Source organism: Morone saxatilis, unplaced genomic scaffold (genome assembly GCF_004916995.1).
Source record: "Morone saxatilis isolate NCDOM2014 unplaced genomic scaffold, NCSU_SB_2.0 Contig24, whole genome shotgun sequence".
NCBI lineage: Eukaryota > Metazoa > Chordata > Actinopteri > Moronidae > Morone > Morone saxatilis.
This window is the reverse complement of record NW_023339807.1, coordinates 860,516-867,144: the sequence shown is the minus strand read 5'-3', so window position 1 is coordinate 867,144 and position 6,629 is coordinate 860,516.

Below are 6,629 nucleotides of genomic sequence, written 5' to 3'. Positions count from 1 at the left end.
ACACGTCCCAGAGCTGTAGGGGGAGCTCGCTGAGAAAACATGCGATGACAAAAGTGAAAACCAGCGAAGAAATGGCTAGAGTTGCCAAGATCCCCTTTAAGGAGCCTGGGTTTGACTAGATCATTGTTGCTTGTTTATCCTCTCCAACCTTCACTAACTGTTAAATGTCCCAATAATATTTTCAAAAATCTGCCAATTCAGCATTTGTGACTAAATTCTTTTGATATGTAGAGTGGCAGGCAGATGGAAAGTTAAGCGGATCGGCAGCTCTAAACAATGAAGCAGCATTCGGGCGAGGTTATTATGCACAGTACTGCCTACCCTGAATACCAGTGCACTGGAAAAAATAAAGATGAGTTGAGCTTATAACAATTATGTTTTCCATTTCCTCTTATTGCAGTTTAGCACAATTGTTTCAGGAAAACAATCTAAAAAAACAATTTTGACCCATGGATGGGATGGTGTTTGAGCTGAGAAACTGATAAATGGAAGTAAATGTGAAGTAAGTGAATATGCAAAGGACAATTAAACTCCGATCTCTGTGCTTCCCCCAATATGGCTGCAATCTGCTGTGAATTAACAGTTAGCCCTGGGTGATCATTACCCAAGCTCTCCCTCTGCGGGAGGTTGGCACTGACTAACTGACATATCCTTGGTAAGAGAGTCTTGAAATTTAAGTTTAAACTCTTACTCTCACTTTTCTGCACCCCAGTCAAACCATGAAATAGTGATTATTTGTCACATTTCATTGCCCTCATTCAGACACAAATACACATATATTCATTCATTTCACTCTTGAAGGCCACGCTAAAGTCTTTGTTTTAAAGTGTGGCTCAGTTATTAAAATAGAAAGTAAAGAGACAAAGCGGCACAAAATGCATCAGCATCACTCCATTCCGGAGTTAAGAAGGTTCTCAAGTTGAACCAACTCTGAAACGGTGCTAGCACAAGCCCAGAACTAGCACTAGGTTTGCTTCGGTGGAAATGGGGTATTTAACCATCTGAAGGCAGCAGCAGATATCTGGTCCATCTGCAGTCTCTAACTGGAGTGATGCTCTGTAGTCACGCCACAATTATGGTTATATTTTGGGCAACCAGTACCAGATTGCTGTAAAGTAACCACAGAAACCTCCATACCTCTGTGCACATCACAATATTGATGAATTATTCTACTGCGAATCAACAGGCGTGTTTGAAACTGATGCACTGAAAATAGTTCACATAGCTCCATGAAAAATTTTAGATTTTTAAACAAAACTTCACACCCTCTTGCCTGCAGATTCTTCTTATCTTTACCTTATTATGTTATGGTTACCTCTGTGACCCAAATGTATGCTAATACACGAGAGGCACGGACTGGGATAATGTAAACCCAGACATCGTACTCTTTATATTCATTATATTTTGATCTTCCTGGTGGAGAGAAGACCTGTAACTGTAAGTGGCAGCATGACATGAATGTATTGTCCACAGAAGAAGAAACAGAAGCAGGTACCGTGACATTGAGGTGTATTTGAAAAATCTGATATCCATCAGATATCTTCTCTCTTTCAATGTGCAAACTTTTCCACCTCGACCAAGCATAACAAACTTTTTTTGTTATATTTCCACATTTTTCATTCATATTTTTTATATGAACGTTTATTCAGGTAGTTATTAATGATATTAAAATGTCACATATATAAATACCTGACAAACTGTTATTTGCCTATAAAACACCCCTTGAACTTCTTTACCTTCAACCTGAAACTTTCACACTGCTTGCAAGAATTTAAATGATACGCAAAGATTGTTCTGGTGAGAACGACCAAGAGAAAAAAATATCTTGCAAATACCTCAGTCAACTTGGGCAGCTGGGGCACCTGCATATTTTCTGGTCCTAGGCTAGCCTTCCTGCACAAATACTGTAATGTAATAAAAAAAAAGCCATCAATATTAACCACTGTGTTTGCAGAAATTCACAGATGTGTTCTTTAGATACTGGCCACTAAATATTAAACTGATACTAAAAATTAATATCCAGTTCCTCGCAATTTGTATTCAAACTACCCATGCAACCAGCACCTGCCTCATCTGGTGAAAAATATCCCAGGAAGAAGTACTGATCAATCATCCTGCCACAAAGAGACTGCAGGTGACATGCTTGCCAGGTGAACCTTAAAATATACATGCAGCCATATATCACAAGCATGACAGGTACATTAGAGGGAGGCACAGGAGTGCGGGAAAGTCAGTGTCGAGTCAGTCCGCAGTCACACGCACTGTCAGAAACACACACTTTATTTCCTGCTGGCCATGAGCGCTCAGCTGACTGAGAAAATATGATATATAGGAGCTGCATTCACATACACTCATGTAGGGTAAAGCTATACATTCAGTCCTGCCCTGCCAGGAAAGCTCTCACAAATACACTTTGTTTCAGTCTCACAAATACACATACATAAATGACATAAATTTACCACTGAACAGCCAGGATAAATTCATACTCAGCTCAAGAAAATGTTTTCTTTCAACAGAAAAACACATAAATTAAGTCATCTTTCATCTTTTCTAAAAAATTGCGATGCATGTTGCAATGTTTTGCGGGGGATTTTTTGTATTATTCATTAAAAATGGACGTCTGCATTGCATCTGTAAACCAAAACTTGCAACAAACTTGCAACAAAAATTGCAAGCTTACGCAGAATTTATTTTAATTGTTAGAATCACAATTTCCTGGAGAGACTGACAAGCAATTAGGCTGCCAGTGCAGTGATTTTCAGCCGTTTTACTTTTTAAGGAGTTAAAAACAATGACTATACAATTGATTGTAAGTGATGTAATTCTGATATATACAAAATATATACAAAGCAGTTTTGTGCCCGAGCCTGACCCAAACCCAAATTTCTGCTTGAAATACACAAAGACATAACTTAAATAGTTTATTACAAGCTAAAGTAAACTGCATTGTGCATATAATATAGTAATTATCTAAACTAATAACAAATTCACTCATTAATAACAGTTGCATGCATTATTAAATATTACTGTCCAAGCCCAATTTATGGCAACAGTTTTGGGCCCGAACCTGACTTGAACCTGGCCTAAACCCAGCGGGTTGTCTCAGGTCCAATCGGGTTTGGCCAGAGAATCAACGCTCTACTCTGTGTAAACACATACCTGGCATAATCCTGAGAAAGTAGCGCTCAAAATGTCCTTGTTAAAATGGATAGAAAAAGGCAATTTTAATTATTTATTATTTTTTCCATTTATCTGTATTTGTTTGTGGTATTATGTGTTCATTTGTGAACTTTAGAGGTGCTTCACTTGTTGACAAGCTATATAAAAACCTGTGTCCTTTCCAGTCAGTGTACATCAACCTTTCTGTGGTTAGTGCCACGTCAATCAGAGGAGACCCAGGGACGATTACACCATAAAAGAATTAGTTTTCTCAATCTGCTGCATTAGCACAAGAGGTAAATATTAAATGTGATTTAGTGAAATGGCTTTATAGGAAGGGGGAATGATCGGAAGCAGTGAAGGAGGAGGAGGAGGCCTCTGTCAACATATCTCTCATCAGGCACAAAGTACAGGGGTGGGCCTGAGAGCAGACAGCCCCATATTTCCTTCCACTGCTCACACTGAGTATTGGATTAGCTTTTTTTGTGTACACACAACTGCCCACTGACTGATGCCCATGTATGGAAACTATAACCACTATAAATAATATTAAAAAGAAACATAAAATGAAAAATAATAATGGCCCCAAGTTGTTTTTCTTTTGCAGCAATCTAAATCTAAGTCCGTTGATATACAGTACCTGGGGCCATTTGTATATGTGTAAGCATTTGGCACTTCCAACAGATGAAGTATTTATAAAAGATAAATGCACCATACAGTTGGATTGTGTGCACCTCAGTCAATCACTCAGTCAGTTCAGACCATGTGTACACAGGGCTTTCTGGAGTGCTTTAAGGGTGATAAAATGGGATAAATAGGAGATAAAAAATAACTTGAGGGATGGAATGTAATTGTAAAACATTATACTTTTAGGGCCAATTTCACTGATTCCACCATCATCTATAATATGGTAGCCGTCAGAAACTAAAACAATCTTCTGATGTTTCATGGTGGTTGAGATATCCCTGGTACACGTACATTTGTTGACTTAATAATAATACTAAATTGCCACACTTGTGTGTAATGATCTTGCATAATGACAGCTGCTCTGGTATTGTCGACGACCCTCATTTATGCAACACAATCTGTGTAATACTAGATTGGTTACACTTGAGCAGACCTAGGTATTCATACACAAACAGGTGTGTAGGGTGTGTATCAACTTTGAACCTATAGTGATGTCACTCATTTGTTCAAGCCAATCCACGCCACAAAGTGCTCCAACTGTGAGTCAATTTCATTTCAGTTTTATTTGTATAGTGCCAAATCATGACAACAGTTATCTCAGGAAACTTTTCAAATAAAGTAGGTCTAGACCCAAGAGTTCCCACCATGAACAAGTACTTGGCAACAGTGGCAAGTAGAAACCTCCTGGTTGCATCCCAGCACCTCTAAAGGAGTTTAGTTCACTGACCAACTTGATTAAAAAAAAAAAAAACAGCCAGAGAGACATATCAGTGTTCACCTTAAAATCCAAGGCTACAGCTAGTACTGTCTTGTGGGTGAAACTTTTTGATCATGCTGGTGACCAGTCTCCCATTCAGGAATGAGTGCTTCGTTTACTATTTTGGCTGAAAATAATCTTTCATTTCAGATATCATTCATAAATGAAGAATTTGCTAATAGTACACACTTGACTGGTTAGGCTGGATTTGGAGTCTGAAGGAAGGAACAGTATGTATTCTCATGTTGTGCCCTTATTCCCAAGACGGGGAACAGTGGTGCTTTTTAAATCCAGGGTTTACAAATCTGCTTTGCAGGAGATACAATTAATAAGGGAAAAATAACACCCAGGAGTAAAACATACAGGATCGAAAAATAAATCCCAGAAAAAAAAAACACAATAACAAGGGATTAGGAGGAAAATAAGACCTGTATACAGAGTAAGAGCATCAATAAGAAAATAAGCTGGTAATGCAACCAGATGAAACGATGTTAGTTATCACCACACAGTAAAATGCAAGAAAAGTTAAGTGAGCATTTGTATGGAAGACCTGTATTGCAAATTTGTGCTTTTGATCTATAACTCAAGCCAGCAGACAAGGCAACATCATTCTCTGGCCCTGACCTAACTTAGCTTTAAGCTAGCCTAATGCTTCCCACATAACACAGCCAAATGTGTTTAGTCTAAAATTAATTCACATTTAATTCCCCAAATCCACTTTGTTTGAACCAATCCGACACCATCCAATTACATTGCAGAAGAGAAGCCTGAAGAACTAACATCATGTTGTATGTCTTGACTGTCTTGACTTAAAGGACAATTCTGGCGCAAAATGAACCTGGGGTTAATAACACTTATTTACCGAGTTGGTCTGTTTCTCTGCGCGATTATTGTTTTTCATTTCTAACTCGGGCACGTGAAAACCCGGTTTTTAGCAAAAAAAACCGCCTAATTACCATTATAACGCTAGTTTCAAAACGGGGCCATTAAAAATGGGTCAGTGCAAAAGAAAAAGCCCTACTTTTCTTAAATTACCACTAACAAGGGCTAAAAATTAGCAGCCACAACTTAAACCACCAGCTAGCATAATTAGGCGGTCCCTTACTTTGTAAAAAAAAAACAAAGCATGAAAAGGGAACTTTTGTAAGCTGTTTTAACGACAGTCTTATAAAAAAAAGATAAGGTTAGAAAACAAACAGTAAAATGCTCAACGTAATAGCAGGGCGGGCGCCAATTCTTGGGAAAAACCAGTCGTGACCAAGGCGTCCAAACTCTTCTGAGATGAAAACTTGTGAAAACGCCACCAATTCTTTTTCCCGTCAAAAAACTTCACGCTGGCTTGCCGCGGAAAGCAGAAAAGCCACTGAGCGGCAAACCAAGATACTTACTAGTTCCGCGACAACCACTGAGAAGATGGCGGATAATTCAAACCGGAATTTTTGAGGGACATTGACACGGGAACCCTTTCCAGTTTCCTATTTCTTTTTTCGAAAGCCGCGAAGTATTTAACAGACGAAAAGAGCCGCGCGGGAGCTCCGTGAAAAGGGGCTACGGAGAGAGGAAGAGAGAGAGGGAGAGAAGCTAAAGGGTAAAGTCAAATTTTGCTGCCAACACAAGCCCGTACTTCGCCGCGAAAAAACTGGTTGGTGTTAAACCTGCGGACATTGTTGAAAGGCTATGGCCAACAAAAAGAGCGAGTGCCTGTGTTGCGGGCGGGGTCGCGGCGACACCCAAGAAAAGCACGCTGTGTTTTTTGTACAGGTTCCTTGGAAATTTTCCGCCTCTCTGATAAAAAAAAACAGCGGGCTGCTACTAGGAAAACTTTTTTTTTCCATTGTTTCCCGGAAAAAAAATAAATTGGAGGCAGCGACCCAAAACCGGAGGGAACCAGATTGGACCAGTTAATCCCACTGAAAGGTAAGTTAAACAACTTAGAACGAGTATGTTCTTTACATTTTTTAATGGAAGCGTTATTACCTTACAAGCTTTAACTGCAAAAAGGCTCGACCTTTAAGCAAACGCAAAA